Raw genomic sequence first — 10,025 nt, 5'->3', positions numbered from 1 at the left:
ACATTTCCAAGGACCCTAGAGAAGAATGAGTGAGATGATTTTGGCTGGGGAGCCCTGAGTAAATGCGGTGTAAAAGCTTTGTGACTATGGCCTGGGGAGTCATTGGAATGAGTATTTATGGTTATATTTTTCATTGTGCTTGGCTAAGAGGCTTCAGAAATGATGTCTTTTGGCACTAGAAGCCTTGCACCAACCAGCATATCTCTAAATTAAGTAGTGAAGCAGACAGGCTTTGAGTTATTGGACACTAATTTCATGCCTCAGCATGAAAATTCAGGCTTCTTAGAACAAGTTCTCACAATTAGACATTTAAAAATATCTAATGAATACCAGTAAAGAAAGAAAAAATGAAGTGATGTCTACTCAAGTAGCTGTTTAATGGCAGAAAAAGAGAGTGCAGAGTTCATCTGCAGGGCAGCCCTTGACAGAGACCCCCCTTCCCTTCCTTGAAGGTCAGAGCCACCCTAAACCATGTCCAGTTTTCCTGAATAACTTTCCAATCAGTGAGTGGGGATGCAGGGCCCAGGTCAACCACCCTAGCTGCCATCCCTGGACACACTGCCCCCCTTGTAAACCCAGAGAAGAGTAGTTCTGCTTGGATTCATTTGGACACAGAAACAGACTCATCAGCTGCTACTCATCACCCCACACAATGGGACAAGGTACGACTTTGTTATAAGGTAAAATCATGATTTCCATAAAAATATAAAAAATGAACACACGTTAAAGAGTTTACTTTGCTCAAATGATATGATGGAAACAGGCAGATAGATGTTATGACTGATGCCTAAACTCAGCCTCTGTGCACCAGTGCCAAATTGAATCTTGGATACAGTTTTGGGTGAAGTAGAAAAGAATAGCTTTATTGCTTTGCCGGGCAAAAGGGGACACAGCAGGCTAATGTCTTCAAAACTGTGTGTCCCAGGGGGACTTGGTGAGGAGTCTTATAGCAATGGTTCAAGGGCAGGTTGCTGATAAGGATCAGGGTGTGTTCAGGGCCTGCATTCCTTTAATCTGGCCTCAGGTGGTCTCCTGATGAGCTTCTGTGGTTCCCAAGGTTACCTTCTCTCTGGAATGAAGAATGCTTCATCAAGTAGTTAACATCTTCCATTTGTTGGGGGTTTTAGTTCTGGAAGAGTGCAAAGATATTGTTATGTGTATCCCTTAAGGCAGAACCTGGACCCTGCCCCAAGGCTGCACTATTGTTTCTTGACTACTCCTCCCTTGTCTCAGCATCCCCTCCCTTCTCTGTTGAGCAACTGTTTGAACCTACCCTTTGGAACTCAGGGAAGGTCTTGGAGACTGAGGCCTATTCCCTACAATCAAGAGAAGCGGGACACAGAAAGGCTCTGTGCCCGGGAGCCCCACAAGGGCCTGCTCAGTTTCATAACTGGTTCAAAGGAAAAGTAGAAACAGCACAAATTTACAGGGAGTTCTAATGTTGAGATGAATTGCAAATGAAGACAGAAGTGTTTTTTTTCCCTGCAAATGCAGTGGGGGTGGGAACAAGTCGAAGAAGTCAAATCTCTACCAGATAAGATACAATATACATATCTATCAATTACACACAATTTACAGAGTTGAAAAATAGCTTAAAGACAATGGACGGAGCTTGAATCTCATAACTTTCGAGGGTGTGCATGATACATATAGATGATTTAGTTTTCCGCTGAAACACAAAATTGTTTCTGCATAAAGTTTCTACATAACCTAAGGGAGACCCCCTTCGCTTGGTGAATGCTTTCCTAACACCAGCTCCTTTGAGCTTACACCATACTCATGGCTTCCCCACCTGGCAGGTGAGGCTGGGAGCAGAAGCTCATTTGACAATAGGTGTAAGGAGAGTTAAGGACTTAGGTTCCAGGTGTGACTCATCATTAACTAACAGCAGGAACAGCATGGCCTTACTCAAGTCACCTAAATCTCTAGTTCTCTGCCTTAAAATGAGGGCCAATGATTATGGGTGTTCCCTCAGGTTTCTATAGCTGTAAAGTTCTAGAATTCCAGGGAATAAGAAACTGATGTTCATAAACCTTAAACTAGCCCAGGTTGATTGATTTGTGCCGCCCACCATGGCAGTCACTGCCCTGGGGTTACCCGGTAAGTAAGATGCTATCCGTAGGCTTCTTCCTTTGTTTGGTATTCTTACCCACGCTCTCCCACCACCACTCTAACAGTTTGGGTCCCTGATCAGTACTGTCTTTTTGATTGACTGAGAAGATCTCTTTCCTCTTTTTACGTGGTTTTCCAGGAAGTGAGTAGCTGGAGAGCAAGCCAGCTCTTTGGACCATCTCTCTTTCCAGTACAGATTGGGTGTCTTCCTCCAGCAGCGGGCCTGCGAAACAACTCCAAACGTGGTGCGGGCACTGGGAGACATCTGAAGAATCCTCAGACAGGCTGTTGGGCCTGGCTCTGGCTTCACACCCTGGGGAGCCACGCACCACCCCAGGAACGACCAGGACAAGTGCCACTTAAGGGGCGCGCCCAGCAGGCCCCTCCGCTGCACAGGAAAAAGCGAGAGTCACCCTGGGGGCGGGGCGAGGGGGGTGCTGGAGGCCCCGGGAGCAATTAACGTGACTACTCTCCCGTGGGCCTGGGACCGTGGGCTGGGCAGACTGGCGGCTTGGCCGGCGGTAGAAGGCACCCGGGAAACCAAATTCGCACCCGGTTCCCCCTAGCACGGAGCCTCCGGGCCCCAGGAGCGGGAGTAGGAGAAGCCAAACAGGGGTGGGGCTGGGGGGGGGGGGCGGCGAAGAATCTAGTTTCCAGTTGCTTCAGTCCTAAATTCTCCCCGCCAGAAAAGATGCTAATGAAAGACCAATTGTGTGGCCGGAGTGTTTTCTTCGGACTTCTGCCCAGGGAACTGGATAAAAAGCCAAGAAGCAAGGTCACCAGCCCCATCCTATGGCAACATGGCAACACCTTTTGCTCGCTACTGACCCCTCCTGGGGGCATGGGGACAGCTAGTGGAGGGCCGGGAGGCAGTTAAATTAGACCCGGATGCAACTATTGGGTTCTTTTTTTTTTTTTTGCGGTACGCGGGCCTCTGACTGCTGTGGCCTCTCCCGTTGCGGAGCACAGGCTCCGGACGCGCAGGCTCAGCGGCCATGGCTCACGGGCCCAGCCGCTCCGTGGCATGTGGGACCCTCCTGGACCGGGGCCCGAACCCGTGTCCCCTGTATCGGCAGACGGGCTCTCAACCACTGCGCCACCAAGGAAGCCCCACAGATTCAGAGGCTCAGACCTTGGCAATTCCCTTTCCTCCAAGCGGCCCCCCAAACCTTTCACACAGGACGGCTCTTTTGCATGAATCTTCCTAACACTTTGTCCCGGGGAAACCAAACAGGGAGGGGGCATCGGGGACCTTTAGGAGAATGAAGTGAACATAGTTAGGTGTTAGCAGCGTCACCCTACCAGTGGAGCAAGGGGTGGATTTGGGGCCAAGGCTAGTGTCAGCCAGGGGTCCTTAACCGTTATTTTTGAGTATCCAGATAGGTGCTGACCCCAGCAGCGGCTGCAGCAATAACCCCATTGGCTGCAGGAGGGCAAGGGCAGTGGGTGGGTGGAGACAAGAGGATGCGGCCTCCTGGCGGGTGGATGGAGTAGGGGCTGCCCTCCACTCCCTTCTTGCCCCTGGAGGGTTGATTTTTGCTGACAAGGTAAATGTTGCCAGCCTTCTTGCAAAATGGGATTCTAAGCAGAAGGGCAAGCAAGTGTGGGGCACGGAAAAGGGAATGAATTTTGATGTGAATATGTTGAGAGATGGGTTAACTGTAGTGGCTGAGGAGGACTTTGGCACGAGTCCATTCAAAGCCCCGCTTGGCCACTCCCAGGCTGTGACCTTGCATAAGATGTTTTGTCTCTGAGCCTCAGAGACAAAGAGAGAGGATACAACACCTACTTTATGGGGGTTTTATTTTTTGTTTTTGATGATTAAATGATTTTAATTGCTTAGCGCCTCACCGTTCAGGAAATAAAAGCTTGGTTGGGGGGAAAGATGAGTGCTAGGCAACTAAATGCTATAAAAATAACTGTGTTGCTTGTTTCTATGAGCCAGACATTATACTAAGCATTCTACATAATCTCATTTAATCTTCTCAGCAGCTCCATAAGGTAAGTACATTATGATCTCTGGCTTACATTTGAGGAAAATGAAGCACAGAGAGCTTAAGATACCTGACCCAAGTCACACAGCTAATAAGTGGTAGAGCCAGGACTCAAACCTGGATCTGTCTGACTCTAAAACCATGGCCCTTAATGATCACACTGATGGTTTCACAACACATGCAGATCAAAACATAGAAGAAAGATCTTGGCCTGAGCTACAGATTGAGGAGTTGTGGGAATTTGATAATAGTTGAAACCATGGTTATAGATGGAATGATCCAAAAGAAGTGTATACAGTTGAGAAGGAGAGCAGGAAACACCAGCATTTACAGTGCAGACAGAGAAAGAGAAGCCCTAGACAGAGACTGAGCAGGAACAGCCAGAGAAGTAGGAGGAGATGAGGCCAAAGAGGAGGCCAGTCTTCAAGGAGGGGGTGGTCGATAGGGGCACACTGGGCAGCCAGCTGTGGCTTGAGACGAGGTCCAGTAGTGGGTCCTTGGAGAGTCTGGCAAAAGCAGTGGTGGAGCAGAATCCAGGTTGAAGGGAGAATTAGGAACAGATAGCAAGTGAGACTTGTATTGTCATCGAGGGAGGGAGAGAGTGTGATAGCTAGAGGTGGGTGCAGAGGAGAGTAGGGGCGGCCTCTGGATCTCTGATGAATGCACTGGGATGGAGAAAGTCTTCCTCTAGAAGCAGGAAAGAAGATGCATTCTGAGCAAGAATGCAGGAAGATGAGGGGCTTTATGGGCAATAGTCTCTCTTTTCTCTGTGAAATTGGAAGTCAGCTGCCAAGGGAGTACGGTGGGAGCTGGGTAGGCAGGTTGAGAGCCACAGTGAAGATTTGAAACAAGCACTGCAATGAAAGGGGTGGATGGTGTCAGCCTAGCCAGGCTGTGTAATAGGACTCCCAAGCAGGGCTAAGCCAAGGTGGAGCTTGGAGACCATGCATTGGGAATGGCCACTGATCATTGTTGGGTAGTTTCCCCAATGGCCTCACCAGTCACTGTTAGGGCCATCCACCATCCATTTATCCAGGATAATTCTAGTTTCAGCACTTAAAATCTAGAACCCCAGGAAGCCCCTCAGTCTCAGGCAAAGCTGGACGACACTTTGTTACCCTAGCTCAGGGGTGGGGCAGCAGCAGTGATGGAGATGGATTGACCTGTGCCTGGGGACTTAGTGGGTAAGTATGCAGGAGCTGGTGAAGAGTGAGGTCTGGAGGGAGCTGGCAAGAGAAGAGTGAAGGTGAACTATTATGCAAGGATTCTGGGATGACACGAAAGACAGTAATGAAGGGGAAGAGTAGATAGAACTGGAAAAGCTGGAAGGGTCATGAGACTAGAGTTCCTGATTAGAGTGGAGAGTGGGCTAAATGGGGAAAAAGGATTTCAAGAGCTGAGAGGAGGAAGTGAGAATGCTTCAGGCTGCAGGTAACAAAAACCTGACTCAAACTAACTTAATGTGGAAATGTACTAAGTAACATAACAGGAAGGGCAGGATTCAGGGTGGTTGATTCAGTGGCTCAACGATGTAATCAAAGGATCAGGTTCTTTCCATCTCTCTGCCCTGCTACCTTCATTGTTGGCTTCATCCTCAGACTAGAGGCAAAATGGCCCCCTCCACACATGACAATGTCCAGAGTAAAAAGAAAGACCATCTCTTCTTAGGAGTTTCTCTTAGAAACAAGGATATTTTTCTCAGAGGTCCCCTAGTGGACTTTCCTCCACCTCTCATTGGCCAGGACTCAGCCACATGCTCATTCTAGAACCAATTGTTGGCAAGATAGGCGAATCAGACTTACTCTGGAGCATGCCACCTTCCCTTGAGGCACGTGGCTGCATGAGGGAATGAGTAGATCTTGAACATAATTAGCATTCTGTTAGAAAGAAAGAAGCTGGGGGGTGGATTTCCCTAGTGGGCCAGTGGTTAAGAAACCGCCCTCCAATGTAGGGGACGCGGGTTCAACCTCTGGTTGGGGAACTAAGATCCCACATTGCCATGGGGCAACTAAGGCCATGTGCCGCAACTACTGAGCCCACGTGCTCTGGAGCCCGCACACCACAACTAGAGGAAAGCCCATTCACTGGAACGAAGAGCCCGTGAGCCGCAATGAAAGATCACGCATGCCGCAACTAAGACCCAACGCAGCCAAAAATAAAGAAAAAAAAAAAAAAAGAAAGAAGTGGGGTTGGTTGCTGAGTGCAAAACCAGCAGTGTCCATCACAGAGGCAGCAGTGGGCAAGTGGGATATGAATGCTATGATGAATATTCAACTTCAGTCCAACTTTGTTTTTTATCTGCTCAAATTCTTACTGGTTCTCTTCTGCCTATGAGATACATTACATACACATTGATTCTAACAAATATTGCAGTAAACCTCTGCTCTGGCCAAAGCCTGACAACTCCCTAGTATTTTCCTACTTCCTCACCTTTCCCAGTCCTTGGAATATAATCCCCCCATCCCGCTCACCTGTTAGCAGATAGCCAGACCGTATCCACCAATCAGGGCCTAGCCCAAACCCAATCGCCTAGTCTATAACCACATAATATTAGTGCTCTGAAGACCCTTCAAAACCATCCAGTCTGGCATCATCTGTCTTCAAGGATCTCCCTGTGTAGACATAGCTCCTGGAGAGTGGGTCCAGTTTTATACTTCTCAGGGGTCCTCTTAGCCCCCAGCACAATGACTGGTACACACAACAGGTGCTCACTAAGTACTTATCGACTGACAGATTAGTCAATAACTGCTCACAGACCGAGGAGTGTGTGTAACCTGCCCTCCTTTGCATCTGCAGACCGGCTCTCAGGAGAGAGTGCGGAGGAGGTGGGGAGGACAGGCTGGCTGTGAGCCAAGGGGGCACCGCTGGGCAACCCTGGGATGTGAGGGTGGGAAACAAGAGCGATTACAAAGCTGAAAGGCCTGGCAATGATCACTTCTCAAACGGACACATTAAACGACAAATTATAACCCTTAACTGTCTTCTGAGATACACTATGGTACCTTCTCTGCTAAAATCAGTGCACCTGCTACCAGCCCAAAACTGGCCATTTTTATCCCAGCCCTTAAGGTCGGGATCTTTGGTGGGAGAGAAATGAACACGCATCCTTGGAATGGCCCACAGAGACCTCCCTGAAAGCTGCCTTTCCCTGCTGGGGGTGGGGGGGATTGGGGGGCGGGTAGCAGAGCACGGGCTGGAGAGGACCCTTTTATTCTTGAGGCAACAGCAGCAGCAAGATGAGATCTGGGTTTCCCCTGATGATTTTGGACTGCCAAAGGGCCTGAAAGTTCCCGAGGGCGGTGGATCCACTCTAAACCTCATGGCTAGGTCTCGTTTTAGTGATTAGTGGTCCTGGCCAGGCTCCTTGGTTTTGAGGGTTAATGAACCAGTGAGTAAACATTTATTGAGAGCCTGCTTATTGGGGGACCCCAGAACAAGCATAGGAGAGGATCCCCTATGAGGAGTTCACGGTGTGGTCGAGGCCTTGAGGTTAATGGACACCTGCAACAATGAGAAGATGATGTGACCATAATGATCTGTGTGGCTCAGACTGCTCTGGTCTTCCCAGCACCATCTGCCTCCATATTCTCTTCGAAGACTTCATTGCCCCCGCCGCCAGGTGGATGCCACCAGCCAGGAGAGGAAGAGGTGCTTCTCCTGGTTACAGGATTGTAAGGGGAACCTTACAACAGGGAGCGGCAAGGCCATGTTCTACTCTTACGGGGCAGCCACTTGAGGGAGAAACAAACCTAAAGAGAAAAACATACCAGGGAGCGCCAAGCAGGGATAGATGGACAGATGGAGTTTAAGTCCCTCGTCGGCCAGGCCGCCCCAGGGCTGCTGGCACTAGCTTGGAACTTTCCTCAGATTGGTTGTGATGGGGTTCAGGACACCCTACCTCAAACTCCGGCATCTTGGCATATTGAATATTTTAAGCTGAAGGAGCTTGAGAAAATGGCAGAGCAGGAAGTTTACTCTGACCCCACCCCCGCCCCTTCTTCCCTGAAAAAAGTCGTAAAATCCTCACGGGAGAGGTGCCCTCCCTACATCTGGAGGAAAGGAGCATCCTTATCTCCAAAGACAAAAGGACACCAAGAAGCATCCTAATAAACAGGCCTTGCTAAGTGTTCCCTAGTTTCCTACATTACTTCCTACTCCTTAAGCTGTCCTCTTCCTCCATGACTGGGCCCACTCGTCATCAAACCCAGTGTAAAATACTCAGCTCCAACTGCTTCTTTGGGTCTTCATTTCCTTATGAAGGCTCCCGTGTCATGCAAAACTTAGATTAAATAAATCTGTACGCTTTTCTCCTGTTAATCTGTCTCAGTTTAATTTGCAGACCCAGCCAGGGACCCTGAGAGGGTCAAGAAAAATGGTTTCCTCCTCTGCAGCCCCTGCAGTTACATGAGCCAACACATTCTCCACTTTCTCCTTTAAGCCAGTGCAGGCCAGGTCCCCATGCTGTGCGGTCAAAGGAGCCCCAGGAATGAACACCCAGCACCCGTACAGCGAGGGCTGGAGTAATTCCCGGGGTCAGTCCCGAAGGAGGGAGAGGAGGCATGAGCAGGGACAGTGGCCAGAAAGGCCAGAGCGGGGGGTCTGAGGGGGTGACCGTGGAGGCTAGGGCCCAGCTGGGCAGAGTGTGTGGGTGAACCCTTGCTTCAGGGATCCCTGCGAGGGCAGCCTGAGCTTCTGCTGAGGGAGGCGGGACCCTGACCAGCCAGCCTGGCCTCAGAGCTCGGCAGGAGGCCAGCAGCTGTTGGACTGGCCCCCCTGCACACTTCTTCCACACAGTAATCCCTTTCCCTTTATAATGCAGAGCTGGGGCTACACGCTCAGATTATATACCATGACTAACCAGCAATGTCACCCTATAGCCGGCCTCATTTCACATTCATATTTTGTTCTCATCCCCTCCGACCCATTCTATCCTTTCTACTTCCTTCCAACCCTCAGCTTTTCTTATTTCCCATTTTTAAAATGTCTGAAAATTTCCCTCACCATTGAGACCTTCACCCTGGGCAGCAGGAGTGACAGCTAAAGGACCCTAAATCTGACTTTTCAGAATAAGTATTGGACACCCCAGCCAGCAGCTTCTGAATTTCAAACCAGACAAAGGCAAGGTTCTGGATGTTCTCATGGCAACCCTGATTTACATACCAGAAGGAGCCTTCTGGATTGCCAGCTGGATCCTGGGTGGTTTTCTCGGGGCAACGTTTGCATCAAAGGCCTGTTTGCCAGCCCCCTCGGGGACCTGCTGGGGCCTGAGACAGCCCTCCACCTCCTCCCTGCTCCCAGCCTCCGACTCTTCCCGACCTTGTCCTTCCTGCTGCACCAGGGCGGGGCCCCGCCCACCTCCCCACCTCAGCCCTCTGTGACTCAGTGGAAGCCGGTGACCACGTCCCTTCACCCCACCCACACTCCATTCCGATGGCCAGCTCACTTCCTGACACCCGACCACCACGTACAGGCCTCTGCCTAGAGTAAATAGTCCTCTCTGTGGGACGATTTATGACCAGGGCCAGTCCTGTTTGGGAAGAGGCCACGTGCATCTTAGCCTCCAAGGGCACGCCTGCCTCTGCACAGCTAATAGCTAGCCTCTGTGAATCTTCCTTTTGACCCCTGACTGACCTGGGATATGTTGTTGAAGGGAACTAGAGACTTATCTTCAGTGTGCTACCTAGCACAGTGCTGGCTCGACACATGTTGAAAGAAAAGTCTTTAAAAAAGAGAGATTAATAAATGGAGAGTAATTTAGGGCCCCCCCCCCAGGCTTCCCCAGGACCTGACAGATTCTACCACCTCCATAAGGGCTTATTCCGGCCAGATTAAAGGTGGAGTTGGTGATACCTGGGCTGATGCCCCAGCTTTGCCACTCTGAGGTCTCAGGCACATTGTAAGACCCACCTAAGCCTCCAG

At 50.0% G+C, this 10,025-nt stretch overlaps 1 long non-coding RNA gene across 1 annotated transcript; it reads right to left on the bottom strand.

Annotated features, from left to right (window-relative positions):
- Positions 1 to 844: 844 nt before the first annotated feature.
- On the bottom strand, positions 845 to 9,397 carry LOC308627868. The gene is made up of 3 exons (XR_014017453.1): positions 9,267 to 9,397; positions 2,198 to 2,335; positions 845 to 1,129 (listed from the first exon to the last, which is right to left on the bottom strand). It is a non-coding gene; the product is annotated as an uncharacterized lncRNA (long non-coding RNA).
- Between the last annotated feature and the right edge of the window lie 628 nt (positions 9,398 to 10,025).

This window comes from Mesoplodon bidens, assembly GCF_964165515.1.
Source record: "Mesoplodon bidens genome assembly, chromosome: 14".
NCBI classification, from domain to species: domain Eukaryota; kingdom Metazoa; phylum Chordata; class Mammalia; order Artiodactyla; family Ziphiidae; genus Mesoplodon; species Mesoplodon bidens.
This window is presented reverse-complemented; position numbering and strand designations above follow the sequence as displayed.